At 46.8% G+C, this 23,342-nt stretch overlaps 1 protein-coding gene across 7 annotated transcripts in view; it reads left to right on the top strand.

Annotated features, from left to right (window-relative positions):
- Nucleotides 1-1,829: 1,829 nt before the first annotated feature.
- Nucleotides 1,830-23,342, top strand: part of CSNK1G1 (casein kinase 1 gamma 1) — a 214,087-nt gene continuing 192,574 nt past the window's right edge. For 3 of the 7 annotated variants that reach the window (XM_063926348.1, XM_063926349.1, XM_063926350.1), the window contains exon 1: nt 1,830-2,598. The gene's annotated coding sequence lies outside the window, so the exon portion shown is untranslated. Of the gene's footprint in view, nt 2,599-3,091; nt 3,114-23,342 lie in introns of those variants that run through there. The other 4 variants (XM_063926353.1, XM_063926352.1, XM_063926354.1 and 1 more) reach the window with 3 other exon arrangements.

Below are 23,342 nucleotides of genomic sequence, written 5' to 3'. Positions count from 1 at the left end.
CCAGTCACCCAGCACCCCTGTGGGCAGTTATTATGATAAAAGCCCAGTGCAGACTAACTAACCTTAATAGGTTAATTAGTACTAACAATACACTCCCCCCCTGTCTATAACACCCTGGTACCGCAGAGGATAACTGGAGGGTCAGCGCTCCCTGTCAGCGTCTTCCTTCTATGTCTGCAGGGAGTAGAATGCCGTGGGTGAGTGCTGGATCCGCTCTGAGGAGAAGCCCCACCCTCTGTAATGGCGCGCGGCTTCCCGCACAAATTTGATTATACTGGTCGAAGGTATACTATGCTAACTGTGGGATTAGCCCATTAGCTTCTTTGACCAGTTTAGGGTGACCGTGCTGGCCCAGGAAGACCCTCCAAGCGCCTACACTTAGTGTTGCTTAGCCTTCATGCAGCGCAGCCTGTCAGAGCTGCGCTCCCACCCTTGTGCTGCCATACATGCCGGCGACCCGCTAACCGGAATGCAGGCGCTGTACTCACCACCTTCTATCTTCTGGCTCTGTTAGGGGGTGGCGGGAGTGAGCGGTCGCCTCGTGGGCTTGCAATCATCACCCTCAGGAGCTCAGTGTCCTGTCAGCGGAGACAGAGAACCATTAACTTCTAGAGTTGGTTCCTACTGCCTCCCCCCCAAGTCCCATGACGCAGCAGCCTTCCTGTAAGCTAATGTTCTAATAAAACAAAAAAACTAAGAAAACTCCTAAGAACTCCCCTAGCTGTGACCGACTCCTCCGGGCACATTTTCTAAACTGAGTCTGGTAGGAGGGGCATAGAGGGAGGAGACAGCCCATACTATTAATCTCTTAAAGTGCCCATGGCTCCTAGTGGAGCCGTCTATACCACATGGTACTAATGTGGACCCCAGCATCCTCTAGGACAGGCTTTTTCAACCAGTGTGCCGTGGCACACTAGTGTGCCGCGACCAGTTGCAAGGTGTGCCGCGGAGTCAGAGCAGCTTCCCTCACCTTCAGAGTGAACTGTTGGCCCGGGTTCTTGTTAGAGGATCATTCATGCTCCGGCTGTGACCTGTGCCTTGATGACGCGGCAGTGTGATATCATAGGTCACGGCCACCGCGTCTCACCACCCAGCCAGCCCACCCGCCTGCATACACATCTTCCAGTTCCCGCCTGCATCCACAGCTTTCTTTGCCTACCCACATCCACACCTGGCCGACCGCCACTGAGGGACAGGGAGGACAGCTGACCGGTAGGGGCTAATATTTGTTATGTTATTTCTCCTGTGGGCAGCAATGGGATTTATGGATTTATGGGGGGGAACAATGTGAATAATTCATGTGGGGAGCAATAGGATTTATGTGGGGAGAAATGTGATTGATTTGTGTGTGAGCAACATGATTTATGTGGGGAGCAATGTGATTGTTTTTTCTGTGTAGGCCGATGTATGTGTGGGTTTTTTATTACTGTGAGGGCCAATGTGTGTTTTTTAGTTTTTTTCCTGTGGGGAACGGATGGTGTTTAAAATATTGGTCGGTGTGCCGCGAGTGAAAAAAGGTTGAAAATCACTGCTCTAGGACATGAGAAATATAAAATAAAAATGTTCAAGGCATTTTTTATTAGTTTTAGCATTTCTCAGTAAGATTAACTCAAGAACCCTTAATTGCTGGAAAGATAACCTGAGAAATATTTTGCGGACCACCGTCCAAGATTATTTTCTGAATACGGAGCAAAATTATATAATGTGCGGACGTCCCTGTTCTAGTCATCTGCAATACAAATACTACAGGGGGCGCTTCAGTCTCACTGCAGAGATCCAATTACACACTTCCGCATGGCAACATCACAAGCGGTCGCTACGCAGATCGCAGGATACAGCCGCCATTGTCTCCCGGAAACGCGTAGCTTAGTGGATGCAGCATCAACGCCATTTTTAGTATTGGCAAAAAATACTTCGTAGGCAGGCAGCGCGAGGTTGGGCTGCGGCACTTTCACCCGTTTGGGTTTATTGCTCATACACAGCGCATCTGAGGGGGCATATGCGTCAGTGAGAGGTTATGGCTATGCCCAAATGGTACGTAATTCAATGTACACAGGGCTGTAGGATGCCAAACACTAAGATGTCCTGCATTGGTTTCGCCCACGTGAGATTTGATGCTGTCACTCCCCGTCTCCATCCCGGTAACGCCCCTTTCCTTGTTGTGCGAGAGCGCAGGGCGGAGCTGATAGTGGGGCTTCCGGTCCGGCCCCGCCGTGTTTGAGTAAGGGAACCGGGACTCCGGGGGCGGAGCGAGTCACCGGAAACGGCGGAGTTGGAGCGTTACCGTGTGGGCTGTGGCCAGTGAGCGAGCCCCGGGAAGGGCAGAGACGCGGTACTGGGAATCAGACAGGCGTGGGCACTGGGGTCCTGGTCATCGTCGCCACCCTGCGCGCTGGAACCTGTCAGACCCAGGAAGTGCTGCCTCAGCCGGGCGCAGGCGGTGAGGGCCGGGGCGCAGGAGCCGGCCGGCACCGGAGGGGGTGGCGGGTCCCCTGATGCTGTTGCTGTGTGATACTCCCGGCTGGAGGATATAGGATCCATTGTCTCTGGGACACTCCCCGCTCCAGGGGGCGGCCACCGGCACCCGCAGGACACCAGGTGAGACCTCTCTCCCTATGCTCGTGGCAGCTCTGACTGTGGCCCATAGCTGTTCTCCCAGCACAGGCAGGCAGACTGGGTGTCACTGGCCGGAGCACAGCTCTCCAGGTGGTGAATTAAAACTAAATGTTGCTGTCTGATTCTAGCTCTTCTGTGTCATGATTTACATTAAGCTAATGCTTGCTCCAAGCGTGTGTATGTACTAGTGTGGTGTTGTCATGGGTGCATTGAGCAGAAGCATGTGTGGCTATATGGTGAATAAAGTCTGTAATGTCTTCGATATAAACGTATAAAATAAAAGTACATCAGCCGTTCATGTGTCATAATGGGAGCTATTCCTTGGCTATTTGCTTTCCTGTATTTACCAATGAATGCATCCCTGCTTGCCTGGACAAGCCATCAGGGTGGTGTCAGACTGCTGCTTTGGACACCAGTGTGCGTCAGTGTATCAGCATGGAGCTGAGTGGACACAAGCGCTTTTCCAGCTGGACACAGAGGCCGAAGCGTCTGCCCAGGTCTGTTGTCCTGCATTTGCCTATACACTTGCCACCTGAAGCTCCTTCACCATTTAAGGGGCAGCTTTAATAAAGAGTGATAGTCTTGTTATCGCTATTACTGATCAGATGGTGCTCCAACCAGTCAGCTCCTAATTGTCATTTTTCATACCAATGACAGCTAGGAGCATATTGGCTGGAGCAAGAATTAAGATTAGTAGCAAATGTTAAGAATATCATTTGTTAAATCTACTCCTAAATTTCTTAAGGGAAGTTTATAATTTACAAGGATTTTTTTTTTAGGAATTTCTCGTATTTTTGTTTACAAGGGTTCCTGTATAAAATAACTGCTAGATCCCAGTTTAATTGAAATAAGTAATATGACGATATTTTCTTCTGTACGTGTCATGCTGATTATATATCACCTTGTCATGGTTTCAGTTTGGTGTCCAATGGAATGCCTTTATGGCTTCTGACTGAATATTATGAAGTATTGGCAACGATATATTTAATTTCTTCCCATTGATATTGTCTAGTAGTGTATATGGCACTTGCCAGGCCGAAGTTACAAAGATGAAGGAAAGGTGGGGTGGAAGCTATCTTTACTTCATCTTTCTAACATTAGATATGTATTTGTAGTATGACAAATTGGCTACTCTATTCATTACTGATGTTAGTTTCTTTTAAGAAGACATATATATATATATATATATATATATAGTTGCACTTTCAACAACAAATAAAATAGTGATTTAGACAAACATATTTAAAAACATGGTTTTGTTATCATTCTTTATTTTTAACCTAATTTAGAGGAGTGGGTAAGCATTAGGGGTATGTGACTCCCCCCTTACTTATCACCAGTTATCTCTGGCTGCTCATATAGGAAAAGTATTTCCATACAAGGAGTCAAAACCACAGACTAATTGCTGATTAACAGTGAGCTTGGAGTTGTTTTTTGGTGTAATGTTTATTCTAGATTTTGTTTAATGTTCTTCTATAGAAGACCTCTTGCGTACTTGCTGTCACTTATTGCTCCTCTGATTTTGCCAGTGGTCACATTTTCAGCCAAATCCCTAAAATATTTTTCTGAAATCTTTATGCAGAAATAATACTGACGAGAAATTATTTGGAGTATGGGCTAAGCCAAGGTACACACATGCACGACCGGCAATCGTGACGCTGGTCGGGGTGATTTCCCCTTCACTCCATAGCATATTGCCAGTACACATTATCCGATGTAATGAGCAACATTTTGCTCCGTCCTTCACTACACTGCATTGAGTCAAATGCGACCTGCGGGAGTGCGCAATTGGGCATATACATTAGATGATATACATTTTTTGTCGTTCTGAGAGGTCAAATCGTGCATGCTGCCTAATGTGTACCCATCCTAAGAATCTTAGGCCACATTTTTACATTTATTTTTACTAGTTAGAAAAGGAAATTAAAGTGTGCATAGAGTAATATATTAACGAAGTTAAGTTGTCCCCAAGAACTGGATTTGTGCATTCTGACGTCAGGAAGAGATCCAACCGGTTTATGGTGAATTGTCTGTGAAATGAGTGTTTACTTTGATCAGACACATTTGTTTCCTAAAGGGGGATGCAAATATAACTTTCCTAGTTTAATCTACTGCAGTAGGGAAATGAATTTATATTTGTCATCAAAACATGTGTTTGCAAATCCAAGGGTGAAATTGGCCTTTTGAGAGCTTAGAGTACACGATGATGTCCACTGTTTACTAACAAAACCTCTTACGTGTTCTGCCTTTTAACAATTGTTGTTTTTCGGTAATGCCGGATTGCAGCCCTTCTAAGCCAAAAAGTTGTGTCACAACCATTTAAAAACCTGCTGCTATTATTATTTAATATTATTAATAATAATAATCGTTTTTTATGTAGCGCAGCAAATTCCTTTGTGCTTTACAATTGGAAATAACAATGATATAACAAAACTGGGTTATTATAAACAGTCATAGAGGTAGGAGGGCCCTGCTCGCAAGCTTACAATCTACAGGGAAATAGGCATGGATACACAAGGATAGGTGCTATCTATTGCATAGTTGTCCACCAGATTGCAAAGGTTCTTGGTGGGCTGTATGATATGGTCACACAGCAATGATGAGCCGGGGTGGGGAGGAAGGGAAAGTGAAGTATGAGAAGACATGTGAGGATATGTGTGGACTGTGCAGAGTGGATGCAATTTGATAGGAAAGTTTATGAATGTTATGTGGGCGGTTCTGGATTTTGATACGCTTGCCTGAAAAGGAGAGTTTTCAGGGAACCCTTGAAGGTTTGGAGACTAGAGGAGAGTCTTATTGTACTATTGGTAGGGCATACCACAGAGAGGGTGAAGCCCGAAGAAAGTCGTGAGGGGGAGCGAGTAATGAGTGTGGATGAGAGATGCAGATCTTGTGAAGAGCGAAGACGTCGGGTTGGGAGATATTTTGAGATAAGCGAAGTGATGTAAGTTGGTGTAGTTTGGTTAATGGCCTTGTGTGTGAGTAAAACTATTTCTCATATGTCCTAGAGGATGCTGGGGTCCACTTCAGTACCATGGGGTATAGACGGTTCTGCAGGAGCCATTGGCACTTTAAGACTTTTCCAGAGTGTGAACTGGCTCCTCCCTCTATGCGCCTCCTCCAGAACTCAGTTTAGAAAATGTGCCCAGGCAGACTGGTTGCACTCCAGTGGAGCTCTACTGAGTTTCACTGAAAGACTTTGTTAGGTTTTTTTATTTTCAGGGTGACTGCTGGCAACAGTCTCCCTGCTTCGTGGGACTTAGGGGGAAGAAGTAGGAACCAACTTTCTAAAGAGTTTCATGGCTCTGCTTCTTACCGACAGGACACCATTAGCTCCTGAAGGGAACTGAACACTAGCTGCGGCTACGCGCTCACTCCCACAGCACGCCGTCACCCCCCTAACAGAGCCAGAAGTCAGAAGACGCGTGAGTATTATTACCGGAGGTCTGCAGAGAGGGATCTCCGGTCATCGCGACGGCTCAAGGTACCGCGCAGCGAGCGGGGACGCTGCGCAAACATGCTATCCATAACACAGTGCACAGCAGGGCACAGGGGGGGGGGGGGGGGGCGCGCCCTGGGATGCATGAAACATACTCTCACTGGCAAAACGTAGCATACTTTGTATTTACACTGTCCTACACCCCCGCCAGTATAAATATCTATTCTAAAGCTGAGGAAGAACGCGCCATTACAGGGGTCGGGGCTTCTTCCTCATGCAGCCAGCACACTGCTCAGCACTATTTTCTCCCAGTAGCTGCAGGGCATGAAACGCTGATCCTCCTCTCCACCTCTGAATCAAGCCTCAGGGTGCAAAAAAAGGGGGGGGGGGGGAATGTAATATTTGGTGCTAAAACATATTATTCGTAATATAAAGCGCTTGAAGATCTCTGTGTACAAAGTACGCGACACAGGGATTTTGTCTGTGTACAAAGTACGCGACACAGGGATTTTTTCTTTTGGCGCTGAGTTTTGAACTGGCATTTCCTTTCTGTGTCCTTCTGACAGACTTTACTGTGGGTCTTTCCCCATTAAGCCCCGGAGTGTCTGTGGTGTGATTGTGCACATGTGTGACATGTCCGAGGCAGGGAGCTCTTCCCCTGAGAGAGCCATTTTAGGGACACAGAGTTGTAATGTGGTGGCGCTGCCGGCACACCACGAGCCTGAATGGGTGAGAATTACGTGATAGTGTGAATCATATCAGTAAGAGATTGGATAAGTCTGATTCTCATGCAGAAAACTGGAGAAAATCTGTAGAAGATGTGATTCTTAATAGTTCTGCCTTTTCATCCACAGGGGATCCCTCTGGGTCACATAAAAGGTCATTTACACAGGTTGTACAGACTGATACCGACACGGACTTTGATTCCTGTGTCGACACTAGTGATTCCAGGGAAATAGATCAAAAGTTAGCAAAAAACATTCAATACATGATTGTTGCTATAAAGGAGGTGTTAGAAGTTACGGAGCCCCCTCCTTTACTTCAGGAGAAGGCTTACTTTTATAAAGAAAAGAAAATTAACGTAACTTTTCCTCCATCTCATGAGCTGAACACTCTCTTTGATGGAGTCTGGGTAAACCCTGAAAAGAAATTTCAGATTCCCAAAAGAATTCAGGTAGCTTACCCTTTCCCTGCAGATGACAGGAAAAGGTGGGAGTCACCCCCATTTTAGACAGTGCCCTGTCACGGTTAACAAAAAAGGTGATTCTCCCTGCGCCTGGGACGGCTTCACTGAAGGAGCCGGCAGACCGCAAGTTGGAGAATACGTTGAAATCTATTTATGTGGCCAATGGGACACTACTCAGGCCTACCATTGCCTGTGAGTGGTGCTATTGAAAAGTGGTCAGAAAACTTGTCATCCGACATTGACACAATAGATAGAGATGGGATACTCCTAATGTTAGGTCATATCAAAGACGCTGCTGCGTATATGCTAGAAGCCATGAAAGATATTGGTCTCTTGTGATCAAGAGTCGCTACCATGGCAGTCTCCGCACGGAGGGCGTTGTGGATTCGCCAATGGAATGCTGACGCAGATTCCAAAAGAAATATGGAGGCTCTCCCATAAAAAGGTGAGACCTTGTTTGGAGATGGGCTGGATGCTTTAGTTTCTGCGTCTACCGCAGGTAAATCGTCATTCTTGCCTAATGCTCCTGCGCCGGCGAAAAAGACACATCACTCTCAGATGCAGTCCTTTTGGCCAAATAAATACAAAAAGGGTAAAGGTTCCCCTTTCTTTGCGGGTAAAGGAAGGGGAAAAGGAAAAAAGTCTGCAGCGTCTACAGGATCACAGGAGCTGAAATCAACCTCTGCTTCTGCCAAATCTTCAGCATGACGCTGGGGCTCCCTGAGGGGAGTCTGCTCAGGTGGGGGCACGTCTGAAACTATTCAGTCAGTTCTGGGTTCAATCTGGCCTGGACCCGTGGATCTTACAAATAGTGTCCCACGGGTACAAACTGGAGTTTCAAGACATTTCCCCCATGCCGATTTTTCAAATCGGCTTTACCAGCTTCTATCCCAGACAGGGAAGTGATAGTGGCAGCAATACAAAAATTGTGTCAGGATCAAGTTATTGTCCTTGTTCCCTTGTTACAACAAGGAGAAGGGGTTTATTCAAGCCTATTCGTAGTTCCGAAGCCGGACGGCTCGGTCAGACCGATTCTAAACCTGAAAACTCTGAATCTCTGCCTGCAAAGTTCAAGTTCAAGATGGAATCTCTGAGGGCAGTGATTTCCAGTCTGGAGGAAGGGGACTTCAACTTACATGTTCCCATTTATCCTCCACATCAAGCTTATCTGAGATTCGCGATACAGGATTGTCATTGCCAATTTCAGACGTTGCCGTTTGGACTCTCCACGGCACTGAGGGTGTTCACCAAGGTGATGGCGGAGATGATGGTCCTCCTTCGACAGAAAGGAGTCAATATAATTCCTTACCTGGACGATCTCCTGATAAAAGCGAGGTCCAGGGAAAGGCTGGTGCAGAACATTGCACTCTCCCTGACAGTACTTCAACAACACTGTTGGATCATAAATTTTCCAAAATCACAGTTGGAACAGACGACAAGATTGTCTTTTCTTGGGATGATACTGGACACAGAAGTACAGAGGGTGTTTCTTCCAGTAGAAAAGGCTCTGGAAATCCAGAGAATGGACAAACAAATTCTGAAACCAACAGTGTCGATTCATCAATGCATTCGGTTGTTGGGAAAGATGGTAGCGGCCTACGAGGCCATAAAGGTTGGCCGATTCCATACAAGAGTATTCCAGTGGGACCTGTTGGACAAGTGGTACGGATATCACCTTCACATGTACCAGAATATAAACCTGTCATCCAAAGCCAGAATTTTCGCTCCTGTGGTGGCTACACAGTTTGCACCTACTAGAGGGACGCAGGTTCGGGATTCAGGACTGGGTCTTAGTAACCACGGATGCAAGTCTCCGAGGCTGGGGAGCAGTCACACAGGGGAAAGCTTCCAAGGAAGATGGTCAAGTCAAGAAGTACTCCTTCACATAAACGTTCTGGAATTGAGAGCCATTTACAATGGCCTTCTACAAGCGATGCATCTTCTTCAAGAGCAACCCGTACAGATCCAGTCGGACAATGTAACAGCAGTCGCGTACATAAACCATCAGGGCGGAACGAAAAGCAGAGCGGCGATGGCAGAGGTGACAAAGATCCTCCTCTGGGCAGAAAGACATGCAAGAGCTCTGTCCGCAATTTTCATTCCGGGAGTGGACAACTGGGAAGCAGACTTTCTCAGCAGACACGATCTCCATCCAGGAGAATGGGGCCTCCACCAAGAAGTCTTCGCAGAGGTGACAGGTCTTTGGGGAGTTCCTCAAGTAGACATGATGGCATCTCGTCTCAACAAGAAGCTTCAGAGATATTGTTCCTGGTCGAGAGACCCTCAAGCAATAGCAGTGGATGCACTAGTGACCCAGTGGGTGTTTCGGTCAGTGTATGTCTTCCCTCCACTTCCACTCATACCGAAAGTTCTCAAGATCATAAGAACAACAAGGGTTCGAGCTATCCTCGTTGTCCCGGACTGGCCAATGAGGGCTTGGTATCCAGGTCTTCAGGAGTTGCTCATAGAAGATCCTCGGCTTCTTCCTCTTCGCGAGGACCTGCTGCAGCAGGGGCCGTGCGTATATCAAGACACCGCGGCTACGTTTGACGGCATGGCTGTTGAGCGCCGGATCCTAGCCCAAAAGGGTATTCCCAAAGAAGTCATTCCCACTCTGATTCAGGCCAGGAAAGGGGTAACGTCTAAACCACAGGTTCTCAAACTCGGTCCTCAGGACCCCACACGGTGCATGTTTTGCAGGTCTCCTCACAGAATCACAAGTGACATAATTAGCTCCACCTGTGGACCTTTTAAAATGTGTCAGTGAGTAATTAATACACCTGTGCACCTGCTGGGTTACCTGCAAAACATGCACTGTGTGGGGTCCTGAGGACCGAGTTTGAGAACCACTGGTCTAAACATTACCACTGTATTTGGAGAAAATATGTGTCTTGGTGTGAATCCAAGAAGGCTCCAACGGAAGAGTTTCAGTTAGGACGTTTTCTCCATTTTCTTCAGGCGAGTGTGGATGCAGGCCTACGATTGGGTTCAATCAGGGTCCAGATTTCGGCCTTGTCCGTTTTCTTTCAGAAACAATTGGCCTCCCTTCAAGAAGTTCAGACCTTTGTGAAAGGGGTTCTGCACATCCAACCTCCATTTGTGCCTCCTGTGGCACCATGGGACCTTAACGTGGTGTTGCAGTTCCTTCAATCGGATTGGTTTGAACCTCACCAGGAGATAGAATGGCTGTTTCTCACTTGGAAAGTGGTCATGCTGTTGGCCTTGGCATCCGCAAGAAGGGTGTCGGAGTTAGGGGCCTTGTCTCACAAGAGCCCGTACTTGATTTTCCATGAAGATAAGGCTGAGTTAAGAACTCGTCAGCAATTTCTTTCTAAAGTGGTTTCTTCTTTCCATATAAACCAACCTATTGTGGTGCCAGTGGCTATTGACACCTTAGCTGGTTCAAAGTCTCTGGATGTGGTCAGAGCTTTGAGAATTTATGTTGCAAGAACAGCTCGAATACGGAAAACAGAGGCTCTGTTTGTCCTGTATGCTCCCAACAAGATTGGGTGTCCTGCTTCTAAGCAGACCATTGCGCGTTGGATCAGAGGTACGATTCAGCACGCTCATTCCACGGCAGGATTGCCGATACCGAATATATGGGTCCAAAAATCCCATATATTCTCTTTGAACCTACCAATACTGCTGTTCATCGCCATCAACATCAGCCCATCAGCAATTGAGAGGAGAGAGACCGGGACCTGGGTGCTTGCAAGCAGCACCAAAACGGTGCGGTCTCGTTGATCCCTGTGGCTGGATATCCTCGTCATCAGCGGGCGTCATTGCAGACGCTAGTTCCCCTGAAACCGGGACTGCGACACAGACCTTTGGGGCTTCAGTTTGCGATACACAGCACGGACGGTTACTACACGTAAGGCTCCGTCCAGGAGCGCATTGTCATGCTTTATTTCTATCTTTGCTAACGAGCAGTTGAATATGGAACATTGTTCACCTATAAAAAGCATCTAAGGAGCTTATATCCCTACATGGGTTATAGAAACAAATGAATGTGCATTCTAATAAGTTTATTATGCGGACTGAAATATAGTTAAAACAATTTGTCCATAACTGGGCATAGTGTAGCTTGGCTCCACCTCCTTGTGTTAAGTCTATAGTATTTTTTAATACTGATTGTTATTATTTTACATTGTTCATGATATTTTAGACCGGTCTAATTTTTTGTGTATTAAAAACATATGAAATACAGTAAAATTTTGTAGTTTGATCATTTGAATATCAGCCATACCATAATAAATAGCGCAGAGAGCTAATTGGTAAAGTAAGTTTTACAAGTTTGACACCTTGGCCAATGAGGACCTACAGTTTGGTCAATCGGTGCTGCAGGGTCATCCGCACTCTCCCGCCCGTACTGGAGCTTTGGTATAACCCCATGGTACTGAAGTGGACCCCAGCATCCTCTAGGACGTATGAGAAAACAGGATTTTAATACCTACTAGTAAATCCTTTCTCCTAGTCCGTAGAGCAGGGGTGGGGAACCTCCGGCCCGCGGGCCGAAGCCGTTTGGTCCGGCCCACCAGCTTGTGTCAGTGAGACACGCTGCCGCTCAGTTCGGCGGCAGCGTGTCTCAGCTGTCAGAACAGGGAGGAGAGCGCGGCTGTCGAGTGGGAGCGGCGGCGTGTAGTACTTCAAACCAGCCGCCGGTCCGTGAGCCAATCAGGAGCCGCGGCTGCCGGTCCGCGAGCTCAGATTGGCTCTCGAACTGGCGGCTGGTTTGAAGTACTACACGCCGCCTCTCCCACCCGACAGCCGCGCTCTCCTCCGTGTCCCACGGTAAGCAGCACGGAGGGGAGGGCATCTGTATACCTGGCACTGTGGGGGCATCTGTATACCTGGCACTGTGGGGGCATCTGTATACCTGGCACTGTGGGGGCATCTGTATACCTGGCACTGTAAGGGGCATTTGTATACCTGGCACTGTGGGGGCATTTGTATACCTGGCACTGTGGGGGCATCTGTATACCTGGCACTGTGAGGGGCATTTGTATACCTGGCACTGTGGGGGGCATTTGTATACCTGGCACTGTGGGGGGCATTTGTATACCTGGCACTGTGGGGGGCATCTGTATACCTGGCACTGTGGGGGGCATCTGTATACCTGGCACTGTGGGGGCATCTGTATACCTGGCACTGTGAGGGGCATCTGTATACCTGGCACTGTGAGGGGCATCTGTATACCTGGCACTGTGAGGGGCATCTGTATACCTGGCACTGTGAGGGGCATTTGTATACCTGGCACTGTGAGGGGCATTTGTATACCTGGCACTGTGAGGGGCATTTGTATACCTGGCACTGTGAGGGGCATTTGTATACCTGGCACTGTGAGGGGCATTTGTATACCTGGCACTGTGAGGGGCATTTGTATACCTGGCACTGTGAGGGGCATTTGTATACCTGGCACTGTGAGGGGCATTTGTATACCTGGCACTGTGAGGGGCATTTGTATACCTGGCACTGTGAGGGGCATTTGTATACCTGGCACTGTGAGGGGCATTTGTATACCTGGCACTGTGAGGGGCATTTGTATACCTGGCACTGTGAGGGGCATTTGTATACCTGGCACTGTGAGGGGCATTTGTATACCTGGCACTGTGAGGGGCATTTGTATACCTGGCACTGTGAGGGGCATTTGTATACCTGGCACTGTGAGGGGCATTTGTATACCTGGCACTGTGAGGGGCATCTGTATACCTGGCACTGTGAGGGGCAATTGTGGATCTGGCACCGCACTATTGGGGGCATATGTGTATCACGTCCCATTTTAACTAGCCACACCCATTTTTTTGGTTCGTGCACGCCTCCGGCGCGCACACACAGTACCTCTAAGGGGCAGACCTACTGGGGGGCAGGGTCATTTTTTAAGTTGAGAATTTTTGTATGGCCCCCGAAGGATTTTATAAATATCCAAATGGCCCCTCGGTAGAAAAAAGGTTCCCCACCCCTGCCGTAGAGGATGCTGGGCACCCAGCCCAGTGCGTTCTTTACCTGCAGCTGTTATTTTGTTAAAAATGTTTTCAGCACGGTTGCTGTAAGGTTTATGCCTGTTGGCATATGTTTTGTTGAATGCCATGTGTGCGGCATGGTTGAAGTGTGAGCTGGTATGAATCTCACCGTTTTAAAAGTAAATCCTTTCCTCGAAATGTCCGTCTCCCTTGGCACAGTTCCTATACTGAGGTCTGGAGGAGGGGCATAGAGGGAGGAGCCAGTTCACACTCTTGAAAAGTCTTAAAGTGCCCATGGCTACTGCGGAACCGTCTATACCCCATGGCACTGAAGTGGACCCCAGCATCCTCTACGGACTAGGAGAAAAGGATTTACCGGTAGGTATTAAAATCCTGTTTTTGTATTGAATATGGTAGAATACAGGTAATCAGTAGAGGGACTGACAGTGGATCTGCAGACGATGATCGTCTAGCGAGGAAGATTAGCCTCGCAGACGCATTCAGAATGGATTGTAGTGGCGAGAGTCTCGTTTTGGGAAGACCACTTAGGAGACTATTACAATAATCAATGCTGGAGATAATGAGAGCATGGACTAGAGTTTTAGCAGTGTCTTGTGTAATGTATGGTCGTATTTTGGTTATGTTTTGTAGATGCATGTAACATGATTTTGAGACAGATTGAATGTTTGGAACAAAGGACAGTTCAGAGTCAAGAATGACACCTAGGCAGCGAGCTTGTGGGGTAGGGTTGATTGTCAAGTTTTCAATAGTGATAGAGATATCAGGTTGTTACATACTATTAGCCGGTGGAAATATAATTAACTCTGTTTTTGAAATATTAAGTTTGAGGTTGCAAGATTTCATCCAAGATGAAATGACAGAAAGGCATTCAGTGACACGGTCCAGTACAGATAGAGACAAATCGGGGGAGGATAGGTAGATTTGAGTATCCTCATTCTGCGAACAGATGATACTGAAATCCAAAAGAGCTGATTAGTTTACCAAGAGATGAGGTATAGATAGAGAAAAGCAGAGGATCTAAGACTGAGCCTTGCGGTATTCCAACTGAAAGAGGTAGCGAAGAGGAGGTAGATTCAGAGAAGCGAACACTGAAGGAGCGATTAGATAGGTAGGATAGGAACCAAGAAAGGGCTGTGTCATTAAGAACTAGGGACTGCAGTGTTTGCATGAGGAGAGAGTGGTGAACAGTGTCAAAGGCAGCAGATAGATCTAGAAGAATAAGTAGTGAGTAGTGGCCTTTAGACTTCGTAGTGACCCGATCATTAACCGCCTTTGTCAGTGCTGTCTCTGTGGAGTGTTGGGAACGGAAGCCTGCCTGAAGGGTCCAATAAGTTATAAGTTAAGAAAGTGTGTGAGTCGAGTGTAGTCAAGTCTCTCAAGTAGCTTAGAGAGACAAGGGAGTTGAGATAGGGCGGTAGTTTGAGAGAGAGTTAGGGTCAGAATTTTGTTTATTCAAAATGGGAGTAATCACTGCATGCATGAAGAGTGAAGGTAAAATACCAGTAGAGAGAGAGTACATAGATTGTGCTATGTCACAATTAGGTTATGTGATGTTATACATATTTGCAGCTTGTATCAATATTAAATGCAATTAAACCATGGAGCGTATACATTTTACATGCATTTGTTCTTAAAGGCACACTCCCATGTAGAGTGAAAAAAAGTGCCATCTTATCTTTATCTCTCCAGAGCCATGGAGCTGATTGGCGGTACTCTGTGGTACATCTGTCAGCCCAGAACTAATAACAGGGATGTGTGATGCTGCAAGGGAGCATGGAGACAGCCGGGCCTTATTGGTTGTACACAACCCATCACAGCCATTTGAAAGTGGTGAAACTAAAAGCTTTACTGAATTAGATTGCAATGAAGCTTTAAGTGGCTGACCTGAAATGCCTCCTCTTCATAGTATGTGAATGGGATTCCTAATGTTTGAACGATAGACAAGACATTATTTAATGCGCAGGAAACTCAAGATGACATACTGCTGAACACGAATAGAAAAACATGTCCAAAAAAAAAGGTGTATTTCACTTTAAAAATAGTTAAAGGCACATAGAATATCTCAAGCCCCATAGGGTGATGAGCAGTTTTGTGTGGATTCGGGATTCAGGCGGGCAGTGAGGGGTGCAAGATTTGATGCCATTGCTGCCATTTAAATGCCATGGCAACAGAAACACGCACCCTTTGCCCACAATTGAATTCCACCCATTATGTTTTAAGTTTGTACCTGACTTTTAGGGGGTCATTCCAACCCGATCGCTCGCTGCAGTTTATCGCAGCGATAGGGTTGGATCTGCGCATGCGCCGGCGCATGCTGGGCGGCTGAAGGCCGTTGTATTGTAGTGATTGCCTCTGCCTAATTGACAGGCAGAGGCGGTCGCTAGGCTGGAGGGGGCTGGACTGCGGCGTCAAGCCGTCGTCTAGGGGGTGCGGTCCGGCCAACGCAGGCGTGGCTGGACCGTTGGGGGGGGGGGGGGGGGGCGCGGCGGCTGTGTGACGTCACACACAGCCGCTGCGACCCGGGCAGTGAGGAGGTTCTCCCGGCCACCCACAGAAGCTGCGCTGGCTGGGAGTTACTCCTGAAATGCAAAAGCATCGCCGCTGTGCGATGCTTTTGCATTTCTGCAGGGGGGGGGGGGGGGGGGGCGGCGGCACTGACATGTGGGGCTGGGCATCCTCGTCTAATGACTTTGACGAGTTGAGTAATGAGAGTCCCCATTTTGATAATTTGAATAAAGACTCTCTCTTATAGCAATTAAACATTAACATTGTAGTTCGACTTGATGAAGAATGTCTGCAATGAGCTATGAAACCGTTGAGTGATATCTTTTTACTAATAACTTTTTCTATTTTATGGTGTTTAGTAAAACCTGTCGACAAGGTTGAACTGTTGACATGCAACATGCCCACGTTGACTGTGTTAATGATCATCATGTCTACCCAGATGATGTGTTGACATGAACTGTCAACAAACTGTTCCTGGTGGTCTAGTGGTTTCTTACCTTCTCCTGGTACGAGTAGCCTCTACTTCTGTGTCCCGGCGGACAGTCGCTTCCGACGTGGGCCTGTAATGCTGTAGCGTTCTGCTGAGTATTTCTCCCACCTAACTTGCTGCCTACAGCCTAACACTAACCGTCGGCATCCTCAGAATGGCGACATTTCAGATGGAGAAATTATAAAGTTGTCACCAGTTTAAAAATGTTGACATTGTGATGTCGACATGGTTACTGTTAACAATGCGGCCGGAAAACATTTACTGCCAGTGGCTACCACAAAGAACTTTGCAACATAATCAATACGGCTTTTGCATAGCTTATCATTATAGAGTATCACGGGTGTAGTACTGCTGATCGGCGGTCAGGAGACCACGGGTCAGCTTACCGACGCCTGAATCCCGGCAGCATACCGACGCCGGGATCCCGGTGGGGAGGGGCGAGTGCAGCAAGTCCCTTGCGGGCTCGCTGCGCTCGCCACGCTGCGGGCTTGGTGGCGACCTGCGGTCGTCACGGGTTCTATTCCCACTCTATGGGTGTTGTGGACACCCACGAGTGGAAATAGTCCCTGTTGGTCGGCATGCCGACCATCGGGATAGTGAGCCGTCGGGCTGGTGGAGGAGGTCATGTGACTGTCGGTCAGCTGACTGGCGGTCACATGAATACCACCCGAGTATCACAATCCATTGGTTGCATTTTTAAAATTATCAGTTAGGGGCACAGCTATGTGGAGTGCAGGTAACCCAACATATATTTGGGATTGTAAGAGAAAAAAGTGTTTCCAAAAAATACACAATATACAGTATCTTGTATTGTGGCTTCACTGATTTGAAGTTTAAAATAGGAGGGCATCAAATAGGCATTGAATGAATTTACTGACCAACTAAATACTAACATAATAAAACTGAATGAATGCTGCACTACTTGGGTTAAGATTTTGCATTTACTAGGAGCAATGGATCCTTAACTGCATAGGGGAGGGTGAGATGATGCATATAGCTCCATTAGTTTAGCGAGAAGCTGCAAATTAATTCCATGTTATATCTTCTTGAATGCAGATAATGCATGCAGTTCATCTAATAAAGCAACTAGCAGCAGATTAGTCTAATAATGTCCACTTGAATAATTGTAGTAAGTAGAATAAAGCAGTGATACCCAGCATTATCTCAGAATTGTTAGCAGACCTGCATAAGGAATAAATGAATATATTGTTCTTTTCAACATTATAGAGTGGATACTGTTATCACTGGCAACAATTGTAAGCAAATTTGCCACGTCTTATTGAAGACTGTATTCCAACAAGCGCTGTTGTGGAGAAAAGACAGCACCCTTGGAATTACTCAAAATGAGTGACTACATTAAGCATATGGGTTCAGTGGTAACCATGAACTCCTAAGACGTTGAAGTCAATCAATATAATCAATTATACTGCAGTGGAGTAATGCATGACCGATTATATTAATGCTCAAATTATATCACATTGCAGTTTATTATAGAGATAAGTCAGTTCTCAAACGACATCCCATTTCCTATTATGACTCGTAGACATTGGACACATTGGAGAAGATGTATTAACCTAGAGAAGGCATAAGGATGTGATAAACCAGTGATAAGTGCAAGGTGATAAATGCACTAGCCAATCAGCTCCAATATGTATATTAATTTACAGTTAGGAGCTGATTGGCTGGTGCCTTTATCACCTTGCACTTATCACTGGTTTATCACTTCCTTATGCCGTCTCCAGGTTAATACATCTGCCCCACTAATTATTAGTGATCCATGCACTTGTACTTTACTTACTATTCCCCAGAATACATAGTGACCAGTAAAGGCCCGTACACACTGGTCGATATATCGGCCGTTCTCCTGAACGGCCGATATATCGCGGGACCGTCGGCCAGTGTGTACGGCCGATACGTCTGTGAACTCCGTCGTCCACAGACGTATCGCGTCGGCTGCGCAGCACAGCCGACGGCCAATATATCTAACGATATATTGGCGCGTCGCTGTGTGTGTACGGGGCGGTCGTCCGACTGCCCGTACACATGCTGCGGCGGCCGGCGGTGAGTGACAGGTGAACTGGGCGGGCGCCCGCTCGCCCGCCCAGTTCATGACGTCAGTTCCCCGACGGATCTGGCAGTGTGTATGCACAGCACACTGCCCGATCCGTACATAGATATATCTGCAGATCAATTGATCTGCAGATATATCTACTGGTGTGTACCCACCTTAAGAGTCACCACACTATGGGCAGGATTTTTTAAATATTTATGAGAGAGACCTCTGACAAGCTATGTTAGGCTGGGTACAGACCTGACAGTACGACCAATCCAATGATTTGGTAAGAGTTCTACACAAACAAATTGTGCATACACACTTACCAATCCCCTACCTGACATGCCTGTCCACAGGAACCGGTAGTGATGTTATTGTCGGCAGTTCCTGTGGCCAGCATATGGGTTAGTCAGCGCGTCACCCGTAAACACAGACCTATGTACTGATATATCTGCAAGATGGATCACAAGGTGCCTTGCTGGTGGTGCAACTTTTTCAATTTTGTGCTCCACTCCAAATACTTTTAAAATTTGATCAGAAATTGAGGATGAGTCAAAATTAAGTCACTCGCGAACAAAGAAGCTGTGGGAGCCATATGTCATTGTCAGTGGGGGGTCTTGCAAATAGAAACTTTCAACTGTCTCAACTTCCTCCCCTATAGTGCCAATACCCAACAATACAGAGATTTTTTTTGTTTGTTGTTGTGAAATTGTACACATAGGATGATATTCAATTGATTATCGCTCCCGATCACTCGTCTAAAAATACGGGGGATCGCGGGTGTGATATTCAATTGTATCTTTTTTGCCCTGATCGAGCCTATAGAGGTCTGGTTTAGCCGCGTAAAGCAGCTTAGGCTGACCAAAGTGCTAGGCATGAAGGCAAAGGGGTATATGCAATTGCGGTCGAATTCCCGAAATTGTCGAAAAACTGGACTTTTTCGCCAAAAAAAAAAAAAAATCGACAATGCAATTCAGTACTTTCCGTCAAAAAAAATGGACTTTCAAAATTCGCCTTTTTGAAATTCGACATTTGTCAAATTCGACATTTCTGCAATGGTACAAATGCGGCAATTCGCCAAAAGTATATTCAATTGAAGTTTGGAAATTCGACAACAGTGCTTTTAGACAGTAAATTCGTCATTTTCAATCCGCCACACTTTGGTGGGTGAATCTAATAAAAAAAATTTAAAACATGTTTTTTTTGGTGTTTTTTTTTTATTGGTAATAGCATATCTATTTATATTAGAAGGGATTAGGTACTTGGTTTGTCTTTTTGGGAGGCACAAGTATTATTTATATATTAAAAAAAAAAAAAAAAAAAAAAAAAAAATATATATATATATATATATATATATATATATATATATATATATATATATATATATATATATATATATATATATATATATATATATATATATATATATATATATATATAAATAGAGGAAATCCACGGCACTCACAATGTCCAAAAATTGGTATGCATATATACGTGCCGGTGCCCTCCCTGGTAACAGCATGCGCTGTGTCCAATATAAAAGTGTAACAATGGGCGGCACTCACGGCATGAAAAAAAAGACAGACAAGCTGGTCTGATGTTAAATCAACGTTTCAATGTCTTTACGGCATTTTCGTCAGGATATAATATATTTTTTTTTTTTTTTTTTTTTATAGATGGAATGGTAAAATCCCGGAAAAAAATGGCGTGGGGTCCCCCCTCCAAAGCATAACCAGCCTCGGGCTCTTCGAGCCGGTCCTGGTTCTAAAAATCCGGGGGGGGGGGAAATTACAGGGGATCCCCCGTATTTTTAAAACCAGCACCGGGCTCTGCGCCTGGTGCTGGTGCAAAAAATACGGTTGACAAAAAGAGTAGGGGTCCCCCCGTATTTTTTACACCAGCATCGGGCTCCACTAGCTGGACAGATAATGCCACAGCAGGGGGTCACTTTTATACAGCGCCCTGCGGCCGTGGCATTAAATATCCAACTAGTCACCCCTGGCCGGGGTACCCTGGGGGAGTGGGGACCCCTTCAATCAAGGGGTCCCCCCCCTAGCCACCCAAGGGCCAGGGGTGAAGCCCGAGGCTGTGTCCCCCCCCCCCCATCCAAGGGCTGCGGATGGGGGGCTGATAGCCTTTGGAAAAATGAAAGAATATTGTTTTTTTTCCAGTAGTACTACAAGTCACAGCAAGCCTCCCCCGCAAGCTGGTACTTGGAGAACCACAAGTACCAGCATGCGAGAGAAAAACTGGCCCGCTGGTACCTGTAGTAGTACTACTGGAAAAAAAATACCCAAATAAAAACAGGAGACACACACCTTGAGAGTAAAACTTTATTTCACACCTGCCGACACACACATACTTACCTATGTTGACCCGCCGACTGCCACGTCTCCTGATCCGACGATCCGGGGTACCTGTGAATAAAATTATACTCGCCTCAATCCAGTGTCCAGATATAAATCCTCGTACTTGGCAAAAAAAATAAACGAACACCCGACCAAGCCGGGCTGAAAGGGGTCCCATGTTTACACATGGGACCCCTTTCCCCGAATGCAGAAACCCCCCCCCCCCCCGTGACTGCTATCACAGAAAGGTATCTTAAGCCAATCAGCGAGCGCAACGTCCTGGCACTGCTGATTGGCTGCACGTCTGAGCTGTCAGACAGCGCATCGCAAAGCCTCTCCATTATACTCAATGGTGGGAACTTTGCGGTTAGCGGTGAGGTCACCCACGGTCAGCGGCTGACCGCGGGTAACCCCACCGCTGACTGCAAAGTTCCCACCATTGAAAGTAATGGAGGGAGCTGTGCGATGCGCTGTCTGAGCTCAGACGCGCATACAGCCAATCAGGTGAGTGCAACGAAGTAGCGCTTCCTGATTGGCTGAAGGGACCTCTGTGACAGCAGTCACGTGGGGTCCTGGCATTCGTGGAAAGGGGTCCCATGTGTAAACATGGGACCCCTTTCAGTCCGTTTGGTCCGGGTGTTCGTTTTCTTTTTTTGCCAAGTACGTGGATTATAACCTGGACACTGGATTGAGATGAGTATAATTTTTTTCACAGGTACCCCGGATTCTTCAGTGACGAGGGGGGCGTGGCAGTCGGCGGGTCAACATAGGTAAGTATGTATGTGTCTGCATGTATGAAATAAAGTTTTACTTTCAAGGTGTGCGTGTCCTGTTTTTATTTGGGTATTTTTTTCCCAGTAGAACTACAGGTACCAGCGGGCCCATTTTTCTCCCGCATGCTGGTACTTGTGGTTCTCCAAGTACCAGCTTGCGGGGGAGGCTTGCTGGGACTTGTAGTACTACTGGAAAAAACAATATCTTTTCATTTTTCCAAAGGCTATCAGCCCCCCATCCGCAGCCCTTGGATGGGGGGGACAGCCTCGGGCTTCACCCCTGGCCCTTGGGTGGCTGGGGGGGGGGACCCCTTGATTGAAGGGGTCCCCACTCCCCCAGGGTACCCCGGCCAGGGGTGACTAGTTGGATATTTAATGCCACGGCCGCAGGGCGCTGTATAAAAGTGACCCCCGGCTGTGGCATTATCTGTCCAGCTAGTGGAGCCCGATGCTGGTGTAAATAATACGGGGGACCCCTACTCTTTTTGTCCCCCGTATTTTTTGCACCAGGCGCAGAGCCCGGTGCTGGTTTTAAAAATACGGGGGATCCCATGACATTTCCCCCCCCCCCCGGATTTTTAGAACCAGGACCGGCTCGAAGAGTCCGAGGCTGGTTATGCTTTGGAGGGGGGACCCCACGCAATTTTTTTCCCGTTTTCCCCCGTTTTTTAAAAATCGGAACAAAATCCGTCAAATCGGCCGTTTTTCGTCAGCGGGACTGTCGAATCCGTTTTTCATTGAATATGGTCAATTTCGGCACCCACTTGCCGAAATTAGACGGTCGAATTGTGTCGAATTAAAAAACGGCCGAAAAATTGCCGCGATTCTCCGCTAATTGCATATACCCCAAAGTGCTGTTTGAGTGCCCAAATGGGTCAGTTTTCATGCATTTCAGCTCGCCACCCTCGGGGTGTGAGCTGAAATACAGCCACTTGTGCCTAAACGGAGCTACAATTGAATAGTTCTGTTTGAACACCATCTACTGGCTGCTGGCAGAAAAATAATTTGATATTGCCCATAAAATCCTGCTTGCTCAAGTTTTGAAAGGTGAAGTAATAGTATTTGTGTGTGTAAATATATATTTTCTCACACCTCTATGGGGTGCAAAGCAAAATGTGCAATGCTGGCTGAGGTTATGTGCCGTTTTGTAACAGCACATCGTGTGTAATGGGTAATTGAATTTACCCCTGTGAAGGGTGTCCTGAATTGCAAGGCTGAGGAGACGCTCTGCACTAAAGTGATGTCGAGCTGGGTATGCATAGCATAGTGTGTACCCAGTCCAACATCGCCCACTCTAGGACACTGCATCGGCTAGTACATACACACTAGGCCAGTGCTCCATTCAGCAGCATAGCACCGCTAATGATATCAACAGATTGACTAACATCTTCAGCTGACTAGAAATGTCGTTGATGACGTGCAGGAGTACACATCGTCAATGGCCTAGTGCATGCACACTATAAGATTAAACAATTTATCATTCAATATTGCATAGTGTTTACCCAGCATAAGCCTGGACTGGGAGACTGAAATATATAATCTCTTGCTCAAACTACTGTGATTCCTGAATATGGAACCCTCAAGGTTTGGTGCCTCTTAAAGCAATATACAGTGTAACACGGGTACTTGAAATAAGGACTCCAGGAAGGTATTCCGGTTACAAAACAGCATCTTTACTGGTAGCAGACACTGTGCAGAGGTATATTCAGGTTTGGGCCTGGTCACACGGGTACAAACAAAAAATAAAACCGCAAACAGTAAAAGTCCTAGCACTTGTGCTCCATTATCAGTTCTCTGTCGTGGCTTGCAGCCACACACATGCCATGCTTTCCGGCATGGCCAATGTTAATAGTCCCTGGCGCTGTAAACTGATCCCAGCTCACTGGCCCGTAATAGGCATCAGCGCAATGCACTGTGGGTGTTTGGGAGTTTTAAACTCTTCCTCTGCACC

The sequence above is a fragment of the Pseudophryne corroboree genome, chromosome 6, assembly GCF_028390025.1.
Source record: "Pseudophryne corroboree isolate aPseCor3 chromosome 6, aPseCor3.hap2, whole genome shotgun sequence".
Lineage (NCBI taxonomy): Eukaryota > Metazoa > Chordata > Amphibia > Anura > Myobatrachidae > Pseudophryne > Pseudophryne corroboree.
Note: the sequence above shows the minus strand (reverse complement) of the source record. Positions and strands in the feature narration are given on the sequence as shown.